Source organism: Carassius carassius, chromosome 45 (genome assembly GCF_963082965.1).
Source record: "Carassius carassius chromosome 45, fCarCar2.1, whole genome shotgun sequence".
Lineage (NCBI taxonomy): Eukaryota > Metazoa > Chordata > Actinopteri > Cypriniformes > Cyprinidae > Carassius > Carassius carassius.
In genome coordinates this window covers 3,852,699-3,868,339 of record NC_081799.1, presented here as the reverse complement: position 1 = coordinate 3,868,339, position 15,641 = coordinate 3,852,699, and the positions used below count along the sequence as shown (strand labels likewise).

Below are 15,641 nucleotides of genomic sequence, written 5' to 3'. Positions count from 1 at the left end.
GGACCTAAAAACTCTGAAGAACACTGTCTAAGACTTGATGGCTGCTCTCTCAATTCTTCGTCATCAGTTAGGAACCTAGGTGTGCTATTTGATCGCAATATTTCCTTAGAAAGCCACATTTCTAGCATTTGTAAAACTGCATTTTTCCATCTCAAAAATAAATCTAAATTACGGCCTATGCTCTCAATGTAATATGCAGGAATGTTAATCCATGCATTTATGACCTCAAGGTTAGATTATTGTAATGCTTTATTGGGTGGTTGTTCTGCACGCTTAGTAAACAAACTACAGCTAGTCCAAAATGCAGCAGCAAGAGTTCTAGAACCAGGAAGTATGACCATATTAGCCCGGTCCTGTCAACACTGCACTGGCTCCCTATCAAACATTGTATAGATTTTAAAATATTGCGTATTACTTCTAAAGCCCTGAATGGTTTAGCACCTCAGTATTTGAATGAGCTTCTTTTACATTATAATCCTCTACATCCGCTACGTTCTCAAATCTCAGGCAATTTCATAATACCTAGAATATCAAAATCAACTGCGGGCGGCAGATCCTTTTCCTATTTGGCGCCTAAACTCTGGAATAACCTACCTAACATTGTTCGGGAGGCAGACACACTCTTGCAGTTTAAATCTAGATTAAAGACCCATCTCTTTAACCTGGCTTACACATAACATACTAATATGCTTTTAATATCCAAATCCGTTAAAGGATTTTTAGGCTGCATTAATTAGGTAAACCAGAACCGGAAACACTTCCCATAACACCCTATGTACTTGCTACATCATTAGAAGAATGGCATCTACGCTAATATTTGTCTGTTTCTCTCTTGTTCCGAGGTCACCGTAGCCACCAGATCCAGTCTGTATCCAGATCAGAGGGTCACTGCAGTCACCCGGATCCAGTACGTATCCAGACCAGATGGTGGATCAGCACCTAGAAAGGACCTCTACATCCCTGAAAGACAGCGGAGACCAGGACAACTAGAGACCCAGATACAGATCCCCTGTAAAGACCTTGTCTCAGAGGAGCACCAGGACAAGACCACAGGAAACAGATGATTCTTCTGCACAATCTGACTTTGCTGCAGCCTGGAATTGAACTACTGGTTTCGTCTGGTCAGAGGAGAACTGGCCCCCCAACTGAGCCTGGTTTCTCCCAAGGTTTTTTTTCTCCATTCCTTCACCGATGGAGTTTCAGTTCCTTGCCGCTGTCGCCTCTGGCTTGCTTAGTTGGGGTCACTTCATCTACAACGATATCGTTGACTTGATTGCAAATAAATGCACAGACAGTATTTAACTGAACAGAGATGACATAACTGAATCCAATGATGAACTGCCTTTAACTATCATTTTGCATTATTGACACACTGTTTTCCTAATGAATGTTGTTCAGTTGCTTTGACGCAATGTATTTTGTTTAAAGCGCTATATAAATAAAGGTGACTTGACTTGACTTTTCACTCCTTAATGGCACATAAATACCAGGTTTATGATAATCTTTCAATTAATAAATTTAAAAGACAGAGAGAGAAACTTGTGTGTGTTGATCTAATGATCTAACTATTTCAAACTACATTTCACTAATTCAGAACAAAGAAGTATTTTCTCAAACTTCTGTTTTGAATCATTTGTGTTGATTAAAGGGTTAGTTCACCCAAATAGCAAAATTATGTAATTAATAACTTACCCTCATGTTGATCCACACCCGTAAGACCTCCGTTTATCTTCTGAACACAGTTTAATATATTTTAGATTTAGTCAGAGAGCTCTCAGTCCCTCCATTGAAGCTGTGTGTACGGTATACTATCCATGTCCAGAAAGGTAATAAAAACATCATCAAAGTAGTCCATGTGACATCAGAGGGTCAGTTAGAATTTTTTGAAGCATCGAAAATACATTTTGGTCCAAAAATAGCAAAAACGACGACTTTATTCATCATTGTCTTCTCTTCCGTGTCTGTTGTAGAGAGAGTTCAAATCAAAGCAGCTGGATATCCGGTTCGCGAACAAATCATTCAGTTCACCAAATCGAACTGAATCGTTTTAAACTGTTCGCATCTCTAATACGCATTAAAACTGTCGGAAAGAACTACTGGTGATCCGAAAACCGATGCAACCGGTTCTTGACTCGTGAATGAGTCATTATCTGTCTGGGCTCGGTGTTCATCTTCAGTTCTCTCTTCACAGCAGTTCAGTCAGTGTACTGTTTGAGTAAATGAATTACTCCGGGATATTGGTTTGTTTGAACTCAGAGGGAGTGTCAGAAACATTAAAAAAGTTAACAGCTTAAGTCATTTGTGGATTAATGCGTATTAGAGATGCAAACCGTTTAAAATGATTCAGTTCGATTTGGTGAACTGAATGATTAGTTCGTGAACCGGATATCCAGACTGCTTTGTTTTGAACTCTCTCTACAACAGACACGGAAGAGAAGACAATGATGAATAAAGTCGTCGTTTTTGCTATTTTTGGACCAAAATGTATTTTCGATGCTTCATAAAATTCTAACTGACCCTCTGATGTCACATGGACTACTTTGATGATGTTTTTCTTACCTTTCTGGACATGGACAGTATACCATACACACAGCTTCAATGGAGGGACTGAGAGCTCTCGGACTAAATCTAAAATATCTTAAACTGTGTTCTGAAGATGAACGGAGGTCTTACGGGTTTGGAACGACATGAGGGTAAGTTATTAATGACATAATTTTGCTTTCTGGGTGAACTAACCCTTTAAGGAGTACACAGTTTATTGCTGGGGTCAAATTGCTCATATAACAGAATGGTGCCTGACAAACCGAGCTGAAGCTTCAATAACACTTCTTCTGGATTTTAAAGGAATTGTTTATTCTGAAAATGTCACCCTTAGGACATCCCAGAGAAATGTAGCATTGCATCAGTGTCTCACCAGTGGATGCTCTGCAGTGAATGGGTGCCATCAGAATGAGAGTCCAAACAGCTGATAACAACATCACTATTATCCACAAGTAATCCACATCACTCCAGTCTATCAGCTAACATCTGGAGAAGACAAAAGCTGCGTTTGTAAGAAACAACTCATTATTAAGACCAGAAGCCACAGTTTAAAGTTAATATGCCTCATTCATGTATGTGTTTCCTTAACAAAACATTAATTGATGGACTGGAGTGCTGTGGATTATTGTGATGTTTTTATCAGCTGTTTGGACTCTCAGTCTGATGGCACCCATTCACATTCATTGCTGAGAGGGTGATGTAATGCTACATTTCTCCAAATCTGATTTAAAAAAAAAAAAACTCATCTACATCTTGGATGATGTGAATTTTCATTTTTGGGTAAACTATTCCTTTAATGATTCAGATCAATTTAGGTAAATAATGGGTTGTAGTTACCATGTTAGTCCAACACCATTGTTTGCGGATTTTTTTTTATCTATTTGTAGATTGTGTTTTGTTTTTACAAGTTGTAATATCTATTTGTGACACTTAGTCTGTTCATTTTCAATGTTTTTGGCATCAATTTACCCCCATATATCTGGACACAGAGCACGAGGGCAGTATGATCATGTTGTATTGTCCTGTGTTGACGCACAGGTGGCGCTGTTTGTTAGTTTTTTTGTCCTCACAGTGGGAGTGTTCCTCCTCATTCAAGGGTTTCCTCTCCTTCTCCAGCGCTGCTGTCATTCACAACCAGAAAAGACACAAAGGCAGATCACAGATGAAGGTGTAAAGCTCAAAGCTGGTTTAAGTGAGGGTTTGTTTCGGCGGAGGCTCGTCTGATCTGACGCCTCGCGCAGGTGCTTCGTTTCCCGCATCGATCAGCTGAGCATCCGACGGTAAGACAGCTCTTCATTTACATCACTCACATGAATACTGCTGCCCACACTCATGCACCGCATGACACGTCTCAGTAAACTCGTGTATTAGCCGAATCAGTCCACGTAAGTAGAAACCACTTTTTTCCTTTTTTCTTTTGTATAATTGTAACTGGTTTCATACGATGGTAATGCAGCAGATTTAGTAGTCTACACGATCCTGGTCATATTCCGAGGTGATATATGAAGACATAACGTCAGTGTGTTGTGTATCCTCTGTTTTCTGCTTGAGAACATCGTGATCTATAGAATCTCAGTGCATTATGGCACAGCAGACTCACAGAAATGCTGAGCAAACTGTTGAATAGCAGCACATTTTAGGAAGTACTTCATATTCATTCTGTTTGACTTGTCTTTATTAACAAGGCAAGATCAGACGAGTCACTTATTGTCATGGAAATGTGAAAGTCTTTGCATTGCACTGCACACACGCCCGTGTGAAATAGAATTAATTAAACACTAGTTCCGGTTCTTTATTCGGATTGGATGAACCGGTTCGTAAAGCGCACAGTGTGAACGCGCATTTCGTATTAATGCGCAAAAGTGTTGTTGCTCGGCAACTATAAACAGCCAATAGTTGATATATGACTTAGAAGAATTATTATTAATACTTGTCTTATTTACTGCTGTGTTACTATTCACTAATTAAATTATATCATATTGAGATTTTTTGTTTTTAATCATGTACCCAGCTTTGCATATTAGCTACTTATTTTACCCATGTTTTTGACCAAATGATTTTTAATCAAAATCTTGATTTAACAGACTTCTCTCTGATAATTAATTCTGGTTTGTTACAGAGAACTGCTACAATTATGGGCAGGCTGATTATCGTGAGCTAAAACTAAAACCATGAAAAAAATGTTACAAGAAACTAAAGAAACATCAACTAATATCAAATCAAATATTAAATAATACACATTTTATTTCCGCAAGCTGCCAACATTTCTTATGTTTGTTTAGTTTAATTTGAAGTACTAAAATAATCAAAACCAAATAAATAAAAACGATTACTAAAATTATATAAACGTTTGTATTTTTAAAAAAAGAAAAAAAAACATAACAAAATTACTAAAACTTAACTCAAATTAAAGTGAAAACATTTATGTATATATAAAAGCACACACATACAGCATATATTTTGAAAATATTTACACCTATTGACATGCATATATTTATATTCTAATTATATTCAAATTTCTAATTATATATTATATATATATATACACATTTATACACATATATATATATATATATATATATATATATACACACATTTATTATGTAAAGAATTTTTTTTTTTTTTTAAACGTTTGACAGTATTACTATACAATGTCTTTTCCTCATGACACTGTAACTATATACACATCTGACTGCAAATATCATCTTTCTCCACTGATGACGGTCCAAAAATGTCTGTGTATTGTGATAAACTAATATTTTTTTGCATGCAATTTACATACGATATAAATAGCATTCAGAGACAGGATAGTTTCTTCACTCTGCAGATGTAGATGTAGGTCAGGCCTGTCTGTCTGCGATGCAGTTTGCAGAAGAGAGAACTGAACTGTACAAAATCAAAGTCACGCTGCTGCCTCCTGATCTGCTCTGAAGCGTGCACATATTAATCTTGTGGTATTATGGTGATATTTCAGATTGCAGATCTGTTTACTAGGATTACTTTTTTGAATAAACCTATTAATAATGAATAACAATTTTACATTTAATAATTGAGTTTTTTTTAGTCAATTTAGACCGTAGAACCACATGATTAATGCATTAATACAAAACTGAGAGCTAAAGTTATACACTGATGGACTGCTAGTAAAGTAAAAGTAGTAGTAGTCTAGAATGAAAAAAAAAACATCACCTCCAATTAAAAGATCACTGCAGTTTTAAAGAGAGGTCTTATGATTGCCTTCGGAAACTTCCTACTTCCCACATCTGAAGATGTAATCATGACTTTGTCGTGTTCAAGTGCTTTATTGTTGGAAAGAACAGACATCATGGTGGACAGCCATGCTTGCTTGTTTCTTTGGGAAACTTTATTAAAGCCAAAATTTATAGATTTGAAGATATTTATTCAAAATCCAACAGATTTTAAATAAAATGTAGCATCCCATTCATTGGTAACAATATAAACATTCACAGTACTATCTAGATATTCGGCTCCTAGGTGTATAAATACAAGGCAGTTCATGTCCAATTTCAGACTAGGAAACTCATACCATGTGAAGGCAGCATTCATTTGGCCATTTTTACCATCATGAAAATCACTTAACCACACACTCTCAGAAAAAAAGGTACAAAAGCTGTCACTGGGGCAGTACCTTTTCAAAAGGTACACTTTTGTACCTTTTAAGTACTAAGATGTACACTTTAGGTACTAATATGTACCTTTAAATAACCAACATGAACTCTTTAGGTACAAAGTTGTGCCTTTTAAAAAGGTACCACTACAGTGACAACTTTTGTACCTTTTTTTCTGAGAGTGCAACTGTCAATTTCTTTTGTGAAACTAAGTAACAAAATGTAGCTCTTTAAGTCAAGCATGCATTCCTTTAAAACCTTCAAGACCCTCCAAAGGTCTGCAATTTGAGAAAACTACAAAATAACACAAAGCACAAAAAAAGTAAAACAAAACCATATACAACAACACAAATCAAAGAAAAACTGAACAACATACAGTGAAACAACACAAAGCACAAAAATGCAACACACAAAGCAAAAAGCAAAACAAAAAAACGATATAAAACAACACAAAGCTAAGAAAAACAAACAAAAACATAAAACAACAAACAAAATGTAAAACAAACAAAAAGCAACAAATTGTATCAAACTTTGAAATAACTAATTTTGTTGTGTGGATTGAGCAACTAATTTTAATTTTCCGGTATAACAAAATAGTTTGCTCATACATGTCATTTTTTTAAATTTATTTATTTAACTTTATTTGTGTACTTCTGATCATTTTCTCATTTTGTAGAAGAATGTGACATTTAAAAAAAAAAAGTCACTTGCATTAGGTCGAATCAAGAAGTTTCATTAAAAAAACAAACCCTTTTTATAACAAAACAAAAACAAAAGAAAACTGTAAAGTGCTTTTAAAGAAATGACTCCTGGACTGTCGTACATCTAGTCAGTCAGATAACAGGAGCCTCAGGCTTGTCTGATGGCTGCTGCATTTGCATTCGCTCCTTTAAGTGTTTATTGTGAGATCAGCAGATCAGAATGTACAGTCACTATGTATTTTGTAAGCATCCCTTTGGTCAAAGTGCAGCGGGGGAGGCAGGATCGTCTTTGCCCTGCGGCGTGACATGTGAGACATGCAGGCAGGAAAGTAGTTTAGTCAGCAGACACTCATATCACAGCTGGGCAGAAAGAAAGGAAACCACCTTCATCTAAACACCTCTGCAGGACTACATGGTTGCAATACAACCCTGATACTTTTTACAGAAAGATTCAGACACTACAGAACGGTCGAGATTTACTTGCAGAATTGATTTGAGGAGAGTATTTCAATGAAAGCTCTTGGTTGATTGTGTTTGGTCATCATGGAAATGATCTGCATCTGGATTCTGTATTTGCTCATTGCCAGTAGCCACAGAACAACCACTCATCAGGGCTTTTATGGGATTGTGGTCTCATGCTAATTTGCCCTATTTAATAAATCTGGCCCTGAGTCCATAATCATACTGTTCAGTCAATATTATAACATTATTGGCATCATGTTTATACTGTATAGCCAGAGGAGAGCTGGACCCCTGATGGAGCCAAAGGCTGTTTTTTCTCCTTTATCCAACATCAAATCGAGTTTTTCTTTGCTTGCCACATCCGCCTTTGGTTCGCACACGGGGGGCCTAAAGATAAAGTGATAAAACATGATTTCCTATCAGATTATTGATGAAACTGCTTAGGGGTGTGCGATATGACCAAAACAGTGATACTCATCACCTAATAGTAATTCTGGCAGAACGTGGGTTTGTCACGACACCAGAGTATTTCTTAAGTCGACAGCTATTACCGTTTACTCACATAAAGCAATATATAAGCTACCTCTACTGTTTTATAGCTGATTGTAGACTGTCCTACTGTCAGCTTTAAACTGATAAATTATGCACTATAAGACATTAAAGCACTATAGGCCTTAACTTAATACTATTACATTGTCTTGACTTCTAGAAACTACATGGGTCAAAGGTTTGGGGTCAGTAAGAAGTCTCTTATGCTCACTAAGGGTGTGTTTATTTGATCAGAATTTAAAATAACTGTTTTATATATGAAACTATAGTGTACATTCAAATATAATTGGTTGCTATGATCAAAGCTGAATTTTCAGCATCATTACTGTATAAGATTCGTCAGATTTTCTCCATCTGTGTTCTAGAAAATCAAAGTCTTTATTTATTTTTAACATTTTTTAACAAAATAAAACCAAAACACCCATAACAAAAAAATAAAATAAAAAAAACAGCTTCCGAACACATGATTAATTCACATTTACATTTACATTTTGGGCCTGTTATCAATAATCCCTACAAACATACACACATGTAAAAATAAGAAGGTACTCTAAAATCAAATTATAAAGTGCCTATACATGTGCCTATACAACACCACAAAAATAATAGACTTAGCAAAAGAGAAGCGCACTAAACAATAAAAAATCCATCAATCTCAGGCAAAAAAAACCCGTCCCCAAGATTTGTCAAAACCCTCCAAATCATCATTAATCCTGGCCAAGAATTTTTCATATGACACAATTTTCAGCATATTTTCCTTCCACCTGTTAAACTCTGGAGGAGATGGATCCTTCCACACACTGAGAATCACTCGAGCAGCTGTAATCACCCCCACCTTTCTAACCACAAAATCATATTTCAAAACTCCTGGTAACACAGACTGATCCCCTAATAAGCACAATCTTGGTGACATGGGTATTGTCAAGCCGATCCACCTTCCTATACTGTCCAGTACTCTTTGCCAAAAGGGGTAAACTGTCCCACATTCCCAAATAGCATGCAGAAATGTCCCTGGATCTGAGCTGCATTTCCAGTAAATATTATTAGGCATAATTCCCATTCTGTGAAGTTGAGAAGGAGTGAAGTACCATCTATGTATTCATTTGTACTGAGTAAATTTACCCCATGGCCTCTCTTATATATTTAGTGTCTCTTTTATATATTTAAGTCTATATCTAGACTTAAAACTCATCTGTTTAGCTGTGCATTTATTGAATGAGCACTGTGTAATGTCCGAACTGATTGCAATATATATTTTCACTGTTTTTTTTATTTTATTTTATGTAAAATGATTTTCTAACAGTTTTAAATTCATTTTAAATAAGTACAGTTTTAATAATTTTAAAGGTTTTTAAATTGCTTGTTTTATTCTTGTTCATTATTATTTTACTTTCTTTGAATTACCATTGTTTACGAAATGTGCTATATAAATAAACTTGCCTTGCCTTGCCTAGTGGAATGTGACAGAACTTTGCACCAATCTTCTTTACTAATGACACAACTCAGATCTCTCTGCCAGATGGTCTTCAAATTTTCACATATCTCTTTTTTTAAATTGTTAAATAATTTGTAGAAAACAGCTGCTCTAAGTGCTGTACCAGACAATTTTAAAAACTCCACCACTGCATTTGTGTTTTGAGTAAAGTTCCCTTTGGTAATACAATCCCTTATTTGTAAATATTGCCAAAAAGTATTTTCCTTAGTCAGACCATATTTTTGGGTTATTTCAACAAAGAACATAAACACTCCCTCTGAATAAAGATCACTTATCCTGTGTATGCCTTTGCCAGCCATTCATTTCAATATACAGTTTTTTTCCCAATCCGTGCAGCAGAGTTGTTCCATAACGAGGCATAAGTTTGTCATTAAATGAGATGCTCCACAAATCTTGTGTACCTCTACCCATACAGCTTTAGAATACATGAGTACCGGGTTATGATGAAAGTCCTGTCCATTATTAGCTGATCCCTGTGAGAGAACATCCATGGGCGTAAAAGGACTCACTAATTCCTGTTCAATCTTGATCCAGCTCAGTTCAGAGTCCAACCCTGTCCAGTGTTTGACGAGTCTTGACATCTCAAATGCTAAATTATACAGTTTCACATTTGGAAGAGCCATTCCCCCAATGTCTCTAGAGGCCCACATTTTCTTTATATTAACTCTTGGCTTCTTCTTGTTCCACAGAAAATCTTTAATTATCTTCTCAAATTGACTAAATATATGTGAGGGAATTCTTACAGGTAACATCATGGAAACATAATTGAACTGCGGGGCCACCACTATTTTAATCACATTAATTTTACCCCATAATGTAAGATTCAATTTTCCCCATTTATCCAGATTTGTTTTTATTTTTAGGAGGAGAGGTTCCATATTTGAAAGCATAATGTCTTCTAAGTTTGGGTTTAATAATATTCCTAAATACTTCATACCTGAAGGTAAACACTTGTAATTGAATGTAGTAATATACCTAGAATGGCATGATGCTGAAAGCGGCATGCTTTCCGATTTGTACCAATTTATTTTATAACCTGACAACCTTGAAAATGACTCAACACATGAGAGCAACGCCGGTAAAGATTTCATGGGAACAGCTAACACTGCTAAGATGTCGTCGGCATACAGAAACAACTTGTGTTCCGTACCCCCTGCGTGAACACCTCTGATATTTGTATTAGCGCGAAAAGCTAGAGCCAGTGGTTCCAGAAATATCGTGAAGAGCAGTGGGGACAAAGAACACCCTTGACGGGTCCCACGTGAAAGATGGAAAAAGTCTGACACCAATCCATTTGTCAAAACTGCTGCCCTTGGACAGGAATATATAGTTTTCACCCAGCTACAAAATCCAGGCCCGATCCCGAACCTTAAAAGGGCTGCCATAAGAAAGCCCCATTCTACCCGATCAAAGGCCTTCTCCGCATCAAGGAAGAAGGCCGCCACCGGATCTAGGCTAGATTTACTTTTGTGTATAAGATGGATAAGTCTTCTCATATTATCACCCGAACACCTATTCTTAATAAAACCAACTTGATCCCCATTGATAATGTCTGGCAATATCTTATCCAAGCGGGAAGCTAAAACCTTAGTCAGAATCTTACAATCAACTCCTAAAAGGCTTACTGGTCTGTAATTCGCTGAATCTGAAATATCCCTATCCTTTATAGGAATAAGGGAGATTAGTGCATCATTAAATGTACCTGGTAAGGAGCCTATTTCTAGTGCCTCAAGATAAACTTTATGCAAGACTGGAGCCAAAAGATCAATATATTTCTTATAATATTCAATCGGGAAGCCGTCCAAACCTGGCGACCTCCCATTTTTCCTTGATGAAATAGCAGCTCTGACCTCTTCTCCCGTTATAGGTGCATCCAGCCTTATTTTTTGTTCCCCAGAGAGAGTTGGTAATTGTAGACCTGAGAAAAATGTCTCCATCTCCTCCTCATTAAGCGCACCAGCAGAAGTATACAAATCTTGACAGAATGATTTGAAAATTGAATTTATTTCCTTTGATGAGGTTACCACTTGGTTATCTTTTTTAATCATTGATATATTGTTTAGGTTATCTTGCTGCTTCAGTTGTCTCGCTAATGATCTACCATTCTTTTCACCCCCTTCATAAAATTTTGTTCTAAGCCTTAATAAGCCATATTCAGCCTTTTTTATTATAAACATCATTTAACTGATATTTTAGTTTACAAATAGTCTGGTATTTATCATTTGAATATTGTCTCGCCAAATCCTTCTCCAATTCACGTATTTCTTTTTCCAACGTTTTTTCTCTTTCTAAATTACTTTTTTTTAATTTTGTCGCATATGCAATTATCTTTCCTCTTATATATGCTTTGGACGCTTCCCAAACTGTGGCTATAAATGCAAGCTTTTAAAAGTGCATCGTACTGTTTTGCAACCTAGTTCTGCATCATATGATCCAACAGCAAAACAAAAAAATCTTTATTTGGTGCTAATCACAGAAATCTGGTCAAGTACCATTGAGTGAGTGATTGCACCATTGTTATTCAGGACAAAACAAGAGTGTATTCTAGGATGGTTTTAATACCAAGACTGTGAAATCGCGTTTTCCTCTCAAACCATTGTATTTTGGTGTGAGTTACAGCTCGAGCGGAGAATGCTCAGGAACGTCCTAATCTAATCTAGCCTCCATATGTTTCTCTTTAAGAGATCCTCCCAGGCTTAAGACCCTTCGTCTGTGCGATGGTCAGAAATTCCTTGCGTAATTGTATCTTGGCACCTGTCCTCGAGTGTTTGTGGCATTGCAGCTTTAATTTAGTTTTGGCCTTTGCAGAAGAACCGAACATACTTTAGTTCATTAAATTATAGAGCAGGGATTGAATTGATGTAAATTATATTAAACAATGTGGAACAGTCAGAGGTTGTTTTTTCTAAGGCAAGCATCACTTACTGTATAGTTCTGTAAGTATTAAACTTGCTACATGAAAAATGTGCCTCCACTTCATTTTTGCAAAACTCTCTGCAGTTTCCAGGTGAAATGAACATTAGTGGCAGTAAAACCACAACAGCTTGTATTCCCTTTTCACACAAATAATGATTACAGAGGCAAATGATCAATTAATATAGAATAATTTTTTTATGGTTACCTGCACAATACTATTGTATACACTTTTATCACAGTGCATTATTTGTAAATGAACACATTTTTGATGTTTCCATCACATAACCAGCTCCATATGTATGGCTTATCAAAAAAAGTAAAATTGCTCGGTAGCGCACCTGGTACACCATTGAGTTTGTGATGCAGGGCTCTTGGCTATGAGTCTCGTGATACATGAGTTGCGATAAAACAACTGAAAGACTACAATAGCATGGTTCCTTCAGGAAATCTGTTTTTATCATGTTTGCCTTTTGAGATTTCATTAACTTTTCCGAACTTCTACAATACATACAACAAATAACGTAATAACTGAACATGCTTTTAGTGCAACTCAGTGGAAATTTCCAAACATGGCAGAAGCAGCATAAAATCATTTTGCAGAAATGTCGCCCCAGGCACATTATTTGTTTGAGGAGAAGGTACCTGAGACTTATTTTGAGATCACAAATATTATAGAAAATAAGGGCCCACATAGAAACAACTGCACAATAAACTTGCTGTGTGAAGATGCATCAAGCAGTGCCAAATGAAAATTAAGAGCTGTGGCAGATTTAATTTTTGTGGAAACCATAAGTGAATGTGAACTGAACCAGAAGCCTTTTCCACATAAAATCCCTTCTACAGCTGAGAAACTCTCTAAAGCATATCGCTGGCATTATTTCAGTCACTTTCGTGAAGTGCAGATATTTCCCCTCCTGTTCATTACGAACATATGATGTGTGTGTGTTTTACATCAGCTCAAGACGTCATCAGCATCTAGAGACTCACACTTGTCACTTTACAGTTAAGACTTTGCAACTTGTCAATCAAATGACTTAAATGTTTACAGTACTTTGCTAATTTGGTCTGTATGCATTTTACGTGAAGTCCAGTGCTGTTATTTTGAAGAAAAAGTCAAAATAGTAGTTCAAAGCATATGCAAAACTCAAAGAGTTTTAAAAAGGTTTGGCATGACATGAGATGAGGTAAATCAATAAATGTCAGATATCATATACAGAGTGTCACAAAGGCACTACAGGCAGCAGGGTTGTGTGCCATTCAGAACTGATCTGAGAATTCATGAAACTTCCATATTTAATTTAGTTTTTATTCATTTTTTTAAATCTCCATAAAAGCCACACTAAAAGACGCCTGCTTTGAGATGCCAACAAAAATAGTATAAGCAAGTAACCTGGTGTCAGAGGCAGCTCGATGTATTTGGCTGTTTGTAAATGAATCAAGAGTGAACTGACTGAAACCATGTCATTGTCAGTCAGCGTGCATCCTGTTTTCAGCGGCTGTGCACGCGAATGATCAACTTTCAAGCTTGGTTTCTTCAAGATGTTTTAAAATCAAGCTCATTCTTGGTTTTTGTTCTTGCCTCATACATTTCTCTGAAGGCTTCTGCACCTCCATACTTTTCAATAACCAGAAAGATTCATAATTGTTTAAAAAATAGGTGCAAATACTAAAATTTTATTTGTGGTCAGAGCTGTACTGGATAAAAGTGAAGTGAACCTGCAATAGAGCTTGAAACTAGACATGTTGGATCTCTTGTGCATTTGGCATAGTGTCAATCATGAGCCAGTTATGATATTGTGATGCACTGCAATCTATTGAATTGCAACACATCACTTTGTTATATCATATCATGAGATAGTTGCTGATTTCAAGCTGTGGTGTGAAATTAGCTCATCAGAGATCATTTAAGACATATGTGAACGTCTTAAATATATAGTAGACTAATAACAGCACTTTTTTAGGACTTTGCTAGGTGTAATTCCTAAAAATATAAAAAAAAGCTATTTCCCTGATCGGGTATAATTGTAAGGAAGAATCTGAGAGATTTCTTCACAAGCCAAAAAGGCCAAATTGGGCCTAGGCAGACAGTGATGGCTTTATTAAGCAACTGGTCGGTCATCAGTAGTATCTGGGTCATTGCCTTAAGGAGAGATGAGACATTGATGTTGCCTTTGCTAGCTGGCTGTAATGGTAGTATAAGGCATGCTTTGTTACCACTATCTTTGCAAAGGGAAATTAACCCTCTACCACAGCCACGCAGCCATGCTAACATATCGTGCCAGACTTGGTGACATTTGTGGTCAAACATCCTTTCTTGCATGCTGCGAGGTGTAGCATTCTGCATCAAATATCTCAAGTGACAAGTCACATGGTTGCATTGAACAACATCTTCAGTTCTCTAGTATAACAAAAAAATGTCCTAATGTGCACTATATATGTCACTGCTGAGGTCATGTGTTCAAGCCTAGAGAATGCATGCATTGAATGCAGTGTAAATTGCTTTGCCCAATGCATAAATGTCTTTATTAATTAATAGTATGTTAATAGTAATTTATTTAATCTACTGCCAATCTACTGCCAGACCTTTAAAGGGGAAGCACTGCTCTGTTATGCTGCATGAAGCAATGAAAAAATCATGGTCGTGCAAATGTTAATGACTGGAAATCTCATATGTGTAGGAGAATGAAGATAAAAAACCATATGTTTGTTTGGAAGGTTTTTATAAAACTTAAAGAGGACCAGCTTAAGGGTCTTCAGAGGCCTGTGACTTTGTGGTCTTGTGATCTGGATCACACAAGAAGGATTTGTCTACTGGATACTGAGGAAAAGCATGATGTCATCAGAATGTGCCCTTGGCACAGTGCAGAGAAACATCTGTAAATATTTCAACACGTTTATTATGAGATCAGACCTGTGTCCCGGGTTCTTATGTGCAAATAAGGGAGGCATGCAAAATGTGCAGATCTGTGGATCCCCAGGACCAGAATTGAGAACACTCATGGACTCATCCTCATTTTTCTAACCAAGATCTTCCTGGTGCTGGATGAAAGGATGTCCTTACCTCATAACATGCCTAAAAATAGGTATTTTGACATCTTTATCCACCAATTTGTAATACCAGGGATCTCAGGAGGCATGATCCAGTGTGTTTCCAGCTCTAATATATCCAGTCGTGTAACTACATAATTAGGGCTGGGACAATAAATTGATGCATCGCAAATCGACAAATGATTCTGCATCAATTCTGAGATTTTCCGAAGGAAACGCGATTCTCTTTTGAGTCAAATCTGAGCTTAGTTTTTAACAGCAGATGGCGATGCGTGCTTTTGGAATAGCCATATTCTGCTT

At 36.6% G+C, this 15,641-nt stretch overlaps 1 protein-coding gene across 1 annotated transcript in view; it reads left to right on the top strand.

Annotated features, from left to right (window-relative positions):
* Positions 1-3,600: 3,600 nt before the first annotated feature.
* Positions 3,601-15,641, top strand: part of LOC132127207 (CDC42 small effector protein 2) — a 33,246-nt gene continuing 21,205 nt past the window's right edge. The window contains exon 1 of the mRNA XM_059538957.1: positions 3,601-3,821. The gene's annotated coding sequence lies outside the window, so the exon portion shown is untranslated. The remainder of the gene's footprint in view (positions 3,822-15,641) is intronic.